Source organism: Rutidosis leptorrhynchoides, chromosome 4 (assembly GCF_046630445.1).
Source record: "Rutidosis leptorrhynchoides isolate AG116_Rl617_1_P2 chromosome 4, CSIRO_AGI_Rlap_v1, whole genome shotgun sequence".
NCBI lineage: Eukaryota > Viridiplantae > Streptophyta > Magnoliopsida > Asterales > Asteraceae > Rutidosis > Rutidosis leptorrhynchoides.
Window position 1 is genome coordinate 149,470,923 of NC_092336.1, and position 16,160 is coordinate 149,487,082.

Below are 16,160 nucleotides of genomic sequence, written 5' to 3' on the forward strand. Positions count from 1 at the left end.
GTAAAAATCCGGGTCGTTACAGGGTTTTAGGTTTAGGGACTAAACCCAAAACACTAAACCCTAAACCTAAACCCTAATCTCTAAATCGGGCTAAATATTGGAAAAATTCGGAAAAAAAAATTACGAAGTTTTTTTTAAAAAAAAATTACGAATTAAAAAAAAAATTACGAAATTTTTAAAAAATTTTTTTTCCACGTCAGCAGACTGAATGCCACGTCAGCACAGACTGACTGCCACATCAGCACAGATTGGGCCACGTGTCAGTCTGTGTTGACTTGGCAGTCAGTCTGGCTTATGTGGCAGTCAAGTCTGCTGACGTGGGACTAAAAAAATTTTGAAAATTTTTTTTCCCAGAAAAAAACTTTTTTCCCGGAATTTTTTATTTTTTTTATAAAATAGGTGCATATGGTAGGTGCATATACATTAATATGTGAGTTCTCTAGGTTCTCTCTCAACCCAAGTTCTCCATTGATCTTCACCCTATATATATATATATATATATATATATATATATATATATATATATATATATATATATATATATATATATATATATAGTGGATCAATCGAGGGATAAGCACTAAATGGAGTACAAACTGGATAAGTGAATATGAGCCTCACATTAAGAAAAAGTCTAATTTTATATCAAAAACGCGGAGGGGCAAAATGGTCATTATGTAAATCAATTTAATAAAGCATATAAAGCATATAATAAAAACAAAGAAGAAAACAACCGTTCATCTCAATCGGAGGAGCAAATTGCAACTCCTTTTCGATTATAACAACTGCCGTCGTTTCAATCGGAGAACATTGGGAGGAGGTTCAGTACGTTCGTCACTTCAACCGCCGCCGTTTTAATTGGGGAACCTCTACCGCCGGTCTTCATCCGTCGCCGTTTCAATTGGAGAACCTCTACCGCCGGCTTTCATCTTTCACTGCACTCTCCGATCTCAAATTGCTAACAGCTACGATCACTCTAATACTCTTCCAACAATCATCCTTACTGTTAATCTCCTCGGCGACGTCCTCGTAAGTTATATACGGAGTATATGTTTAATTTATATTTTCTATCTTTTATTTATATGTTCGTGAATTGATTTAGTACATTATCCATTTTTACACCTTATGTGTTATCCAATAACAAATTGACACAGTTATTACTTAATTTAATTTAATTTAATTTTTTAATTACTTATTGTGTTATTGTGTGTAATATGTGTATCCAGGTATAATCTGCTAGTAGAGATTGTTAGATGCTTTTGAATTGTAAACGATTTGAGGTTTTTCTTAGGTTAAACACAGTCTGTAGAATTTAGTTGTTGTTGCTTAGTTCAAGTTTGGAGGCTAGACATCTAGTGTTAGAAATTTAGAATGGTGTGTTCAAGTACAAGCTTGTTGCCTCCTGTATGGTTTTTGTGAAATTAGCCTTATAGGCATTGTGTTTGGTATCTTGCTGCATACTGTATGGTTTCTTTACATATATAATTTACATGCTTTTGCGAGAATGACAATGTTGATCGAATTTTGGAAAAACTAAATAACCGTCGTTGTACGTGAGTTTTGTCCTAAATTGCTAATTTTAAAGACAAAGTATCACAAGAATGTTGAGGTGTTGAACAAATCTTGGAAATGGAAATACAGAATAGGGAAAGTACTTAACAATGTTTGTCACGATATATTCTTTTTCTGTTTTGCATTTTAAATAAAATGTTTGATTGTTTGCAATCAAAGAAGATGCATGATGGTTTCAGGTGGAGGCTTATTATGTACTTGTAACTCTTACTAGTTGTAGGAAATGTTTATGCGAACAGTTTGAACATGAAACGTTGATTTTTTTCATCTTATTTTATCTAAAGCAAAGGTAGTAACTATAATGCAAACCATATGAAATTATATCGCATTCACTTACTTTACAACAGTTATAACAAGTATTATAAATGTATATAAGAAGTATTTTACAACTACATGTATTGCATCTTCATTACATTTCTAGTTTTATTACAGTGACAATGCAAGCTCAAAAGGAAGCTCCTCCCGACATGCAATGCAAGAACAAGTTTCTGCTTCAAAGTGTCGTTGCAACCGCATGAGTAGCCCCCAAGGACGTCACCCCGGAAAGGGTAATTACATGCTCCAACTTATCTTGAGGTGGTAATATGGGTAGATTGGGTAACATGCACATGGGTAATTTTAGTGAGGGTTGCCGACCCGTCTAATATTATGTCTTGCGTTTCTTATATTTACAAATTCTTATTATAAAAAATATAATCTAAGTTGTTAATTTGAAGTCTGTGTTACCAAAAGTTACACAAAATATATGTACAAAATGAGTAGTAATGCCACATTATTCTGTAACGACAGTTTAGTATTATTATTTTTAAGTGCAGAGTTCCACATTTTTAATACTAATAGATAATTGATTTACCATATCTTAAGCATTCCACATTAATTTCTTTATTTATGTCTATGGCTCAAATTATATGCCACATTATATTGTTGGATTTTGCTCAGGGTTGTCGTTAACATGCTTAAAACACTTGTACTATTAGGTAACCCTCACAATAAAGTTGATAACCAACTTCTATTTACAAGTGCTTTATACTATTTACAAGTGTTTTAAGCGTGTTACCGACAGCTCTAAGGGCCGCAATTAGCAAAATCCTAAGTTTTTTTCTTAGTGCAACGGTCCTTGTTGATAATATAGTTAATAAATTTAGCAGATCATAAGCATTTTTAAAAATTTGTGGCTAAGCTTTAGAGAGATTACTTGCTTGACCCATATATAAGATAGACAAAAACAAAATTTGACCCTTTTTGGGCAAATGGTTCAACATTGCCAACAACATTGCCACCTTGATGGTGTAGCTTTACACAAGTCCTTTTTTGACATCATTTTATCACTTAAAGATCATTAATTTATGGTACCATGAATTTACAGTTGAGTAAACAACCTGGTCACGTTGTTGAAGAGTGCAAATTGAGAGTGATATATCTTCTTCCACCAAAACCACTATCACTGGTTCTCGAGGAACCCAATGAAGGGGCATCATCAAAAGTTACCTTCGATATTACGAATCTGAATGTAACAGAGGTTACCATTTTATCCATAAAATATGTTATGTTTTTAAACATGTTTATTATTGCCTTGGTCAACTAACATACTGTTTCTTGCTAACACTTTCAAAAGTATTGGACATGGTACTGAAGCTAAAGTTCAAGTTGTTGTTGAGAAATGGGGACGCAGTGTGTAAGTTCTTTTTTTTCGTTTTCTCATTTGCTTTTGAATTAGTTTTTGATGTTTTAAAATATATTCATTCTTATTCTCTAGTTGCTTTTGAATTCTTATTTGTTTATGAATTTAGCTTGAGTGAAATGGATTATTTAAAGAATATATTGTCGTCAAATCGAGTTTATGATGTTGCGATTGAATGATATAAAATGAGGTGATGAATGATAAAAATGAGGTGATGAATGATAAAAATTTTCTGATGAGTGATACAATTTTTTAATCATTCATCACCAATTTTTCTCATTCATCTTGTTTTTTTATCATTCATCTCTTTATTTTTATCATTCATCACCTCATTTTTATCATTAATCACCTCGTTTTTATCTTTGGTCTTGTTTTTCATCATTCATCACCTCATTTTTATCATTCATCACATCATTTTTATCATTCATTATATCTTTTTTTATCATTCATCTTTTGTTTAATCATTCATCGTTTTTTATCATTCATCACCTTCTTTTTTATCATTCATCACATTATTTTTATCATTCAATATGTTTTTTTTATCATTCTTCACCTCATTTTTTTGCAAATCTTTTATCATTCATTATATCCCTTTTCATCATTCATTAAATCTTTTTTTTTATCATTGACCTCCTATTTATCATTCATCACTTAATTTTTATCATTCATCACCTTCTTTTTTATCATTCATTACCTCATTTTTATCATTCATCACCTCCTTTTTATCATTCATCTTCTTTTTTATCATTCATCATGTTACTTTGTCATTATTCGCTTATCATTCATCAGCTATATTTATCATTCACTGGTATTTTTATCATTCATCGGATATTTTATCGTTCATTGGATATTTTTTTATCATTCATCACGTTCTTTTATCATTCATCGTTTATCATTCATTTGATATTTTTATCAATTATCTGGTATTTTAGTGAATGATAAATGCTTGATGAATGATATTGTTTTTTGATAAATGAGAAGTGTTTGATGAATGATAACATTATGACGAATGATATTCGTTTTCCGATAAAAGATAAGTGTTTTTTTATATGAATGACAACAATTAGATGAATGATAATTGTTTGATAATTGGGCGTTTAGTCTAGCGGTATGATTCTCGCTTTCGACGCGGGAGGTCCCGAGTTCGATTCTCGGAATGCCCTTTTTCTATAAAAGTAACCATGATAACGGTTTGATGAATGAAAATGCTTTGATGAATGATAACATTTTGATGAACGATAATTGTTTTATGATGAATGATAACTGTTTCCTTTTGAATGATAACATTTTTGACTTCTAATTGACATGTGATTGTTACTAAAACTTTTATCATTCATTATTTTTTTTTCTTATTCATCTTATTTTTATATCATTCGTTAGTTTTTTTTTATCATTCATAATATTTTTATAAATGATAACTGTTTAATCAATGATAACTTAGATGAATGATGTTTTTTTTCTAATGAATGATGATTTTTTTCTGATGAATGATAATTGTTACTTTTATGAATCATAACTGTTTGATGAATGATAATATTTTGATGAATGATAATTTTTTTCTGATGAATGAATGATAATTCTTTTTTGATGAATGGTAATTATTTCATGATGAATGGTTGGTGGTGGTGGGTGGTGGTGGTGATGGTTGGTGGTGGTAGGTGGTGGTGGTGCTTGTTGGTGGTGGGTGGTGGTGGTGAGTGGTAGTGGTGTGGGTGGTGGTGGTGGGTGGTGGTGGTTGGTGGTAGTGGTGGGTGGTGGTAGTGGTAGTGGTGGGTGGTGGTGGTGGTGGGTGGTGGGTGGTGGTGGACTGGTGGTTGGTGGGTGGTGGTGGTGGGTGGTGGTGATGGTTGGTAGTGGTGGTTGGTGGTGGTTGTTGGTGGTGGTGGTGGTGTTGGGTGGTGGTGGGGGGTGGTGGGTGGTGGTGGTTGATGGGGTTGGTGGTGGTGGGTGGTGGTGGATGGTAGGTGGGTGGTTGTGGGTGTTGGTGGTGGGGGTGGTGGTGGTGGTTTGTGGTGGGTGGTGGTTGATGGTGGTTAGTGGTGGTGGTGGATGATGGTGGCGGGTGATGGTTGGTGGTGGTGGGTGGTAGGTGGTGTTGGTAGTGGTGGTGGTGGTAGTTGGTGGTTGGTGGTGGTGGGTGGTGGTGGGTGGTAATTGGCGGTGGGGGGTGGTGGGTGGTAATTGGCGGTGGGTGGTGGTTAGTGGTGGTGGGTGGTGGGTGGTGGGGGGTGGAGGTGGTTGGTGGTTGTTGGTGGTGGTGGGTGGTGATAGTGGGTGGGTGGTGGTTGTGGTGGTGGTAGTTGGTCGTGGTGGTTGGTAATGGTGGTGGGTGGGTGGGTGTGGTGGGGGTGGGGGTGGTGGTGGGTGGTGATAGTTGGTCGTGGTGGTTGGTAATGGTGGTGGGTGGGTGGGTGTGGTGGGGGGTGGTGGTGGGTGGTGATGGGTGGTGGTGGTGGTTGGTTGGTGGTGGAGGTGGTGGTGGTGGGTGGTGGTTGGTGGGTGGTGGTTAGTGGTTTTGGTGGTGGGTGGTTGTAGGTGGTGGTGGGTGGTGGTGGGTGAGGGTGGTGGGTGGTGGTTGGTGGTTGATGGTGGTGGGTAGTGGTGGTGGTGGTGGTTGATGGTGGTAGTGGTTGGGTGGTAGTGGGTGGTGGTGGTTGGTGGTTGTAGTTGGTGGTGATGGTGGATGGTGGTGGGTGGTGGTGGATGGTTGGTGGGTGGTGAGTGGTGGTGGTGGTTGGTGGTGGGTGGTGATTGGTGGCGTTGGTTGGTGGTGGTGGTGGGTGGTGGTGGGTAATGGTTGGTGGATGGTGGTGGGTGGTGGTGTTTGGTGGTTGTTGGTGGGTGGTGGTGGTGGGTGGTTTGTGGTGGTGGGTGGTGGTTGTTGGTGGTGGTGGGTGGTGGTTGTGGTGTGTGGTTGTGGTTGGTGGTAGTGGTGGTGGTGGTGGGTGGGTGGTGGTTGTTGGTGGTGGTGGGTGGTGGTAGGTAGTGGTGGGTGGTGGTGGGTGGTGGTGGGTGGTGGTTGTTGGTGGGTGTTGGTGGGTGGTTTGTGGTGTGAGTGGTGGTGGTGGTTGGTGGTAGTGGTGGTGGGGGTGGGTTGTGGTGGTTGGTGGTTGTGGGTGGTGATGGGTGGTGGTTGGTTGTGGTGGTTGGTGGTGGTGGTGGTGGGTGGTGGTGGTAGGTGGTGGTAGTGGGGGGTGGTGGTGGTTAGGGGTGGTGGTTGGTGGTGGTGGTGGGTGTGGGTTGTGGTGGGTGGTGGTGGTGGTTGATGGTGGTAGGTGGTGGTAGTGGGTGGTGGTGGTGAGTGGTGGTGGTTGGTAGTTTTGGTGGTGGGTGGTGGTGGTTGGTGGTGAGTGGTGGTGGGTGGTTGTAGGTGGTGGTGGTGGGGGTAGGTTGTGGTGGTTGGTGGTGGTGGGTGGTGGTGGGTAGGTGGTGTTGGTGGTTGGTGGTGGTTGGTGGTGGTCGGTGGTTGTGGGTGGGTGGTGGTTGGTAGTGGTGGTGGTTGGTGGTGGTGGTGGGTGGTGGTTGGTGGTGGTTGGATGGTGGTGGTGGTGGTGGGTGGTGGTTGTTGGGTGTGGTGGGTGGGTGTTGGTGGTGGTAGTGGTGGGTGGTTGGTTGGTGGTGGTTGGTGGTGGTGGGTGGGTGGTGGTGGTGGTGGTGGGTGGTGGGTGGTGGTTGTTGGGTGTGGTGGGTGGTTGGTGGTGGGTGGTGGTTTGTTGTTGGGTGGTGGTGGGTGGTTTGTTGTGTGGGTGGTGGTGGTGGGTGGTGGTTGATGGTGGTGCGTGGTGGTGGGTGGTGGTGGGTGGTGGTGGGTGGTGGCGGTGGGTGGTTGGGGGTAGTGGTGGTGGGTGGTGGGTAGTGGTGGTAGGTGGCGGTTGTTGGTGGTGGTGGGTGGTGGTTGTGGTGTGTGGTGGTGGTTGGTGGTGGTAGTGGTGGGTGGTTGGTGGTAGGGGTAGTGGTGGTGGTTGTGGTGTGTGGTGGGTGGGTGGTGGTTGTTGGTGGTTGGGGGTAGTGGTGGTGGGTGGTGGTTGTTGGTGGTGGGGTAGTGGTGGTTGTTGGTGGTGGTGGTGGTGGGTTGTGCTGGTGGGTGGTGGTGGGTAGGTGGTGTTGGTGGGTGGTGGTGGTGGGTGGTGGTGGGTGGGTGGTGGTTGGTAGTGGTGGTGGTTGTTGGTGGTGGTTGGTGGTTGGTTGGTGGTGGTGGTGGGTGGTTGTTGGTGGTGGTGGGTGGTGGTGTTGGTTGGTGATGGTTGGTGGTGGTGGTGGGTGGGTGGTGGTGTTGGTGGTGGGTGGTTGGTGGTGGTTGGTGGTTGTGGTGGTGGGTAGTGGTTGGTGGTTGGTGGTTGGTGGTGGTTTGTTGGTGGGTGGTGGCTGGTGGTTTGTGGTGTGGGTGGTGGTGGTGGGTGGTGGTTGATGGTGGTGCGTGGTGGTGGTGGGTGGTAGGTGGTGGTGGGTGGTGGTGGGTGGTGGTGGTTGGTGGTGGTGGCGGTGGGTGGTTGGGGGTAGTGGTGGTGGCGGTAGTGGTGGTGGGTGGTGGTTATTGGTGGTGGGGTAGTGGTGGTAGGTGGTGGTTGTTGGTGGTGGTGGGTGGTGGTTGTGGTGTGTGGTGGTGGTTGGTGGTGGGTGGTGGTGGTTGGTGGTGGTGGTGGTGTAGGGTGGTTGGTGGTGGGGGTAGTGGTGGTGGGTGGTGGTTGTGGTGTGTGGTTGGTGGGTGGGTGGTGATTGTTGGTGGTTTGGGGTAGTGGTGGTGGGGGTAGTGGTGGTGGGTGGTGGTTGTTGGTGGTGGGGTAGTGGTGGTTGTTGGTGGTAGTGGGTGGTGGTTGTGGTGGTTGGTGGTGGTTGGTGGTGGGGGTAGTGGTGGTGGGTGGTGGTTGTGGTGTGTGGTGGGTGGGTAGGTGGTGGTTGTTGGTGGTGGTGGTGGGTAGCGGTTGGTGGTGGGTGGTGGTGGTTTGTGGGTGGTGGTGGGTGGTTTGTGGTGTGGGTGGTGGTAGATGGTGGTGGTTGTGGTGTGTGGTGGTTGTGGTGTGTGGTGGGGGTGGGTTGTGGGTGATGGTGGTGGTGGTGGGTGGCGGTGGTTGGTGGGTGGTGGTGGTGGGTGGCGGTGGTGATGAAGGTGGTTCATAATATGTTAATTTTTATTAATTATAATTACTAAAATGACCATTTTACCCTTCTATATATTTTAAGCTAAATTGATGTTTTGTTATATTTTGTGGTCCATATTTGCTTATTCGGTTTTGTACTCATTTTAAGCTTAGCCACGGATCGTGCCTATATATATATATATATATATATATATATATATATATATATATATATATATATATATATATATATATATATATATATATATATATATATATAAGCAAAAACTTTTTTTTTCGTTTTTTGAAAAAACTTTGTTCACGAACATTATAGATTGGATGAAAATATGAACATTTAATAAAGATACTTTGTGATAAATGTTTTTATTTTGGCGGGAAAACGCACGAACAATTAATATATAACAATTATCGTGTTTTTCGAGCGTATGTTGAGGTTTTAGATATTAGGGTTTAGATGAAGGATTTTTTATTATAGTCCATTGTTAAGAATCCCTAATATCTAAAACTTCCACATACGCTCGAAAAACACGATAATTGTTATATATATTAATTCTTCGAGCGTTTTTTTCGCCAAAATAAAAACATTTATCACAAAGTGTCTTTATTAAATGTTCATATATTCATCCAATCTATAATGTTCGTGAACAAAGTTTTATAAAAAAACAAAAAAAACAAATTGCTTCCCCCCGCTTCCCGCCAATTGGTTACTTCCCCCTTGATCCTACCACTATATATATATATATATATATGTATATATATATATATATATATATATATATATATATATATATATATATATATATATATATATATATATATATATAATCTTTGCATTATGGACCTGTTGTTCCAACATCATTTATCAATTAATAGTTTGTGCTTCTTACATGTTTGTTAATTATTTGGTGAAGTTGAGCATGTTATAATTCAGTAGGCTTATAACTACCTTTAGTGGTTTGATTCTTGATGTTATAATTCAGTAGGCTTATAACTACCTTTAGTGATTTGATTCTTGATTTAGAATACTAATAATGAAGTGTAAGAACAAAGATGATAATGGAGAGAAAGAAAGAAACACTTTGTAAGTGTGAGAAATGGTGCAAGTTTAATGCTTGCATTCATGGCTATTTATAGCAAAAATATTACAAGTTTAGGTAATACAATAATATTACTTTTGTGTATCAATAATTGACTATCCATTTATATATATATATTTATATATTATAACACTCCCCCTTGGATAGCAATTTTGTTTGTTGAAGATCAACTGTAAGTTACTGCCTCGTTAAAAACCTTGCTAAAGAAAACCCAGTGGGAAAAACTTTAGCTAAGGGAAAAAGAGTGCAGCATGGAGTTGACTCCCCCTCAAGTAGACATCGCTTCGGTTGTTACATCTTTTGAACATGTCTCATGCCAATGTTATGAACGTGTGTTCTGAAAATAGCAGTTGGAAGTGCTTTCGTGAAAAGATCAGCAGAGTTTTTGCTGGATTGAACATATCTCATTTCAATCTCGTTGTCCTTAATGAGATTTTGAGTGTATGAGAAGAATCTAGGAGGTATGTGTTTGGTTCGGTCACTTTTGATATACCCTTCTTTCATCTGTGCTATGCAAGCTGCATTATCTTCATAGATAATTGTTGGACTTTTATCGCGTTCTAGTCCACAAGAATCAGTAATGATTTGTGTCATTGATCTCAACCAAAAACATTCCCGAGTAGCTTCATGTAATGCAATCACTTCGGCATGATTTGATGATGTAGCAACAAGTGTTTGTTTTTGAGAACGCCATGATATTGCAGTACCTCCATTTAGGAATACATATCCAGTTTGAGATTTAGCTTTATGTGGATCAGATAAATAACCTGCATCAGCATAACCAACCAAATCTTGTTTTGATTCGTTAGAATAAAATAATCCTAAATCAGTAGTTCCTCGAAGGTATCGAAATATGTGTTTGATCCCATTCCAGTGTCTTTTGGTAGGAGCAGAGCTGAACCTTGCCAACAAATTAACTGCAAAAGAAATGTCAGGTCTTGTACAATTTGTAAGATACATAAGAGCTCCAATTGCACTAAGATATGGTACTTCTGGTCCAAGAATATCTTCATGATCTTCACATGGACGAAATGGATCAGTTTCAACATTGAGTGATCTAACAACCATAGGAGTACTTAATGGTTTTGCCTTGTCCATATTGAAACGTTTCAAAATCTTTTCAGTATATGTTGTTTGATGTACAAGTAAACCATTAGGCATATGCTCAATTTGTAAACCAAGGCAATACTTGGTTTTTCCGAGATCTTTCATTTCAAATTCTTTCTTTAGAAGTTGAATAGCTTCATAGATCTCTTTATTTGTACCTATGATGTTAAGATCATCAACATAAACAGCTATGATCACATATCCGGATGTTGTTTTCTTAATGAAAACACAAGGGCAAGTAAGGTTATTTGTATACCCTTTGCTTATCAAGTAATCACTTAATCGGTTATACCACATACGTCCCGATTGTTTTAACCCATATAAAGATCTTTGTAATTTAATCGAATACATTTCTTTGGGTTTTGCATTTGATGCTTCTGGTACCTTAAATCCTTCAGGTATCTTCATATATATATCACTATCAAGTGATCCATATAGGTAAGCAGTCACAACATCCATGAGATGCATTTCTAAATTTTTAGAAACTGCCAGACTGATTAAGTACCTAAAAGTAATTGCATCCATAACAGGGGAATAAGTTTCTTCATAATCAATTCCCGGTCTTTGAGAAAAACCTTGAGCTACAAGTCTAGCTTTATACCTTGTAACTTCATTTTTCTCATTTCTTTTTCGGACAAAAATCCATCTGTATCCTACAGGTTTCACATCTTTAGGAGTGAGAATGATGGATCCGAAAACTTTTCTTTTATTGAGTGATTCTAATTCAGCTCGTATTGCTTCTTTCCATTGAGCCCAATCATGTCTATTTTGACATTCAACCATAGATGTTGGTTCTGGATCATCATCATTATTCATGATGTCATATGCAACATTAAATGAAAATTTCTCATCAAGATTTTTCATTTCATTTCGGTTCCATAATATTTTTGAATATGCATAATTGATTGCAATTTCTGTATTGACATCATCAATCTCCTCTGCAGTAGGAGTACTGATTTGTGGTTCTTCTTGAACACTTTCTTTTACTTCATTATCAGCTGATTTTCTTTTTCGAGGATTTTTATCCTTTGAACCAATTGGTCTTCCACGTTTCTGACGTGGCAAAGATTCATGAGTGACGTTATTGCCAGCTTTTGGAATTTCAATTCGAGCTGGAGTATTTACTGCTGGTATATATGATTTTGTCACCGTTTTTGTATCTGTAAATGCATCAGGCAATTGATTTGCAAGTTCTTGTATATGCATTATCTTTTGAACTTCTGTCTCGCATTCTTTTGTGCGAGGATCAAGATACTTTAATTGAGGTTCACACCATGAAACATCATTTTCTTTATTTTTCATTTCTCCCCCTAATCTAGGGAACAATGTTTCATTAAAATGACAATCAGCAAAACGTGCTGTAAAAACGTCACCTGTCATAGGTTCAATATACCTTAATATTGAAGATGTTTCATATCCAACATATATTCCCAACCTCCTTTGAGGACCCATTTTTGTACGTTGTGGTGTCGCAATTGGAACATACACTGCACAACCAAATGTTCTAAGATGGGAAATATTTGGCTCTTGACCAAAAGCAAGTTGTAGGGGGGAATATTTATGACTTGCACTTGGTCTGATGCGAATCAATGCAGCAGCATGTAAAATTGCATGACCCCATATAGATACAGGGAGTTTTGTTCTCATTATCAATGGTCTAGCGATTAACTGTAAACGTTTAATCAATGACTCGGCTAAACCATTTTGTGTATGCACATGAGCAACAGAATGTTCAACAACAATTCCTATAGACATGCAATAGTCATTAAATGCTTGAGATGTAAATTCACCAGCATTATCAAGTCTCACCCTTTTAATGGTGTAATCAGGAAAATGAGCTCTCAATTTAATAATTTGGGCAAGAAATTTTGCAAATGCCACATTACGGCTTGATAACAGACAAACATGAGACCATCTGCTAGATGCGTCTATTAGAACCATGAAATATCTAAATGGTTCACATGGTGGATGAATTGGTCCACATATATCACCTTGAATTCTTTCAAGAAACATTGGTGATTCTTTCTCAACCTTAAGTGGTGAGGGTCTAGTTATCAATTTTCCAAGAGAGCAAGATGTACATGGAACCATTGTATCATGATGGATTTTTCTATCCTTTAGTGGATGTCCATGAGTACATTCAATAATCCTTTTCATCATTGTTGATCCTGGATGGCCTAATCTGTTATGCCATAAACTGAATACACCAGGATCAATATATTTTTCGTTAACTACCATATGTATTTCTGGTACATTTATATGTGTATAATGTAATCCAGAACTAAGTCTTGGCAGTTTTTCAACCACATGACTCTTGTCAGTGATACTTAAATATTTCTCATTTTCTGTTGTTACCGACTGATAATCATACCCATTAAGGTATATGTCGGAGAAACTCAATAAATTTCTACTTGACTTGGGAGAAAATAAGGCATTATTTATTAAAAATTTCGTACCATTTGGTAGTATGAAATTTGCCTTTCCTATCCCCTTTATCAAGTTAGCAGGTCCTGATATTGTATGTATAGTTCCTTCCGTTGGTTTTAGATCAATAAAATATTTCTCGGATTTAAGTATAGTGTGTGTAGTTCCACTGTCTGCTATACAGAGATCTCCACCACTTGATTGATGTTGTGTTCCAGCAGAATTCATATTAAACTTCATATATAAGAAACAAACAGTAAGTATATAAATGTCACACAAAATGTTTATTACACACAAATAGATAAAACTGAAACATTTGACATACATAGAATTGAAACATCAAACATAGAACTGGAACATTTGATAAAACATATAGAACTGAAACATTTGACAAAACATGATGACAAAGGTTAAATCGTTTATTTATAAAAGAAACATATTAAGTTAATTCAAGAAATCTTCATATAAATCGGATGGTTGCTCAGTGACTGTTGGATCAATATTATCCACAAAATTTACTTCCTTTTCTTTACCTTTCAGCGAATCCTGATACATCTTAACAAGATGTTTAGATGTTCGGCAAGTATTAGCCCAGTGGCCCATTCTACCACATCTGTAGCAAGATTCTTCAGAATTTTTAGAAGAATTTTCTTCAACATCTTGTTTAGTGGGCTTGTTTTGTGGTTGATATTTATATTTTCGTGGATTATTATTTCTTTGACCACCACGGCCACGACCACGACCACGTCCACGCCCATTACCATTACCATAAGGATGGTTTCTACCATAGTTATGGCTTTTGGCATGATGATGGTGATGGTTATTATAACCACGACCTTGCCCGCGTCCTTGTCCCTGTTTATAATTATTTGCAGTATTTGCTTCAGGGATTGCAAGTGTACCAGTAGGGCGGGATTGCTGATTTTTCATTAATAGCTCATCATTTTGCTCTGCAACTAAGAGATATGAATTAAGTTCAGGATATGTTTTGAACTTTAGCATTCTCAAATTTCTTTGCACTGTGATGTTTGCAGCATTCATTGTGGAGAAAGTTTTCTCCATCATGTCTGCATCACTAATTTCATGTCCACAGAATTTAAGTTGTGAACATGTATTATACAGAGCTGAGCTGTATTCATTTACTTTCTTAAAGTCTTGGAACCTTAATGTTCTCCATTGTTCCATTGCAGCTGGAAGTAAAATTTCTCTTTGATTATTGAATCTGCTTTTGAGACCTTCCCATAAAACATGGGGATCTTCTACAGTCACATAATTATTTTGTAAGCATTCATCAATATGTTGATGAATAAAGCAACATGCCGTAGCTTGTTCTTTTTCAGAACAAGTGTTGTTTTCATTTATGGTTTCAAGAATGCCCATTGATTTAAGATGCATTTTTACTTTTATAACCCATGGCATGTAGTTGTTTCCAGTTGATTCTAAAGGAGTAAATTTAAGCTTTTCCAGATTCGACATTTTCTATTATCAAAAATTAAAACAAACAACATGATAAATTAGAGTCAATTTATATTCATAAGTATATAAACATTAAACATAAATTTAATATAACATAAATGATAAGTAGGTGACAGTGTCGACCATGTGTAAGCAATCATAAATAAATGTTATATAACAAAAATATAAATATTAGTAAACATAAATGATAATTTGGCGACAGTGTCGACCATATATTTTTTCAGGTGGTATAACCGACCTATATCATTCTGGTGGTATAACCGACCATATATCATTTTGGTGGTATAACCGACCATATATCATTTTGGTGGTATAACCGACCATATATCATTTTGGTGGTATAACCGACCATATATCATTTTGGTGGCAGAGCCAACCATATTTAGTATTAAGATTATCGTGCTGATAACGTGTTATAATTCAGTAGGCTTATAACTACCTTTAGTGGTTTGATTCTTGATGTTATAATTCAGTAGGCTTATAACTACCTTTAGTGATTTGATTCTTGATTTAGAATACTAATAATGAAGTGTAAGAACAAAGATGATAATGGAGAGAAAGAAAGAAACACTTTGTAAGTGTGAGAAATGGTGCAAGTTTAATGCTTGCATTCATGGCTATTTATAGCAAAAATATCACAAGTTTAGGTAATACAATAATATTACTTTTGTGTATCAATAATTGACTATCCATTTATATATATATATTTATATATTATAACAGAGCATACTTATTATGTGCATCTTTTTTTCTATGGTCATGTTATTGATGTTATTCATAAAACTGCCAGATGTTTTTATATTGCTCGCACAAGGTTAGGGTTCATCGTACCATCAATAGATTTGAAATTGAGATATCTGTCAATTGAAACAAGTATTTGGATGAATTTATTGATTACTTAAAGTCGTCTTAAGAATTAAAGATAATGCTACAGTTGATGCTTTCTTTAATGACTAGCCCCAATTTGTCATAGGTACAATCCCACTCACGTAATTGATCATCCCAATATCGATTACAAATATATGAGTTATAATCTAATTGTTTATGTGATATTTCAGCGATTGGATGTAAATTGATAACCTTCTACTTGATAGCAATGTTGCATTCTCAGTATGTGTTACATGTTATCAATTAATTGAGATATTGAACATGCTATTATTCTGCAATTATATATTTAATGTTTTTGAATTTGTTAGATGCATTAATGTGTGGATTGTTTTGAGCTCAGTTGTGTGTTTGATGTCTTGCAGGTTCATGGGGGGAAAGGTGAAAACAAACATAGGCAACTTCATTTGGGTAGTAGTGCTCAAGAGGTCTGTTTTTTTTTTAACATCTTTCCTATACAAATTGATGTTAAATTAAAAATAATAAATTTAAATATGTAAATACTTTACTTAATTAATAGGCACCTCTTGCATTTTTTATAAAGTACGGACACGTTAAGTTCATTAATTAACCAGTTCTTATCTTATGCCTTTAGCGCCTAACACAACTGGACCAAGGTCAACTAAAAGTGGTTGTATGCCAAACCCACCCGACTTGTGTTAAAAATTAACCACCATGATCATTTTATCTACCTGATTCGCCCATGTTGCCGCCTCTTATTTTTTGCTGCCATTTATTGAGCAATGTTGTAAATAAATTTAAAAACTTTAGTAACTGAGATGTGTATTTATTCGATGCCAAATAAGTTGCACTGGCAAA

The 16,160-nt window shown here is 38.1% G+C and overlaps 1 long non-coding RNA gene across 4 annotated transcripts; it reads left to right on the top strand.

Moving 5' to 3' along the window:
• Positions 1-746: 746 nt before the first annotated feature.
• On the top strand, positions 747-15,896 carry LOC139843788 (uncharacterized). Of its 4 annotated transcripts, XR_011757705.1 has the most exons (5): positions 747-1,029; positions 2,005-2,120; positions 2,939-3,091; positions 3,188-3,247; positions 15,707-15,896. It is a non-coding gene; the product is annotated as an uncharacterized lncRNA (long non-coding RNA). The 4 variants fall into 4 exon arrangements; XR_011757703.1 differs by having other exon boundaries at positions 2,939-3,247; XR_011757704.1 differs by lacking the exon at positions 15,707-15,896 and having other exon boundaries at positions 3,188-3,382.
• Positions 15,897-16,160: the final 264 nt, after the last annotated feature.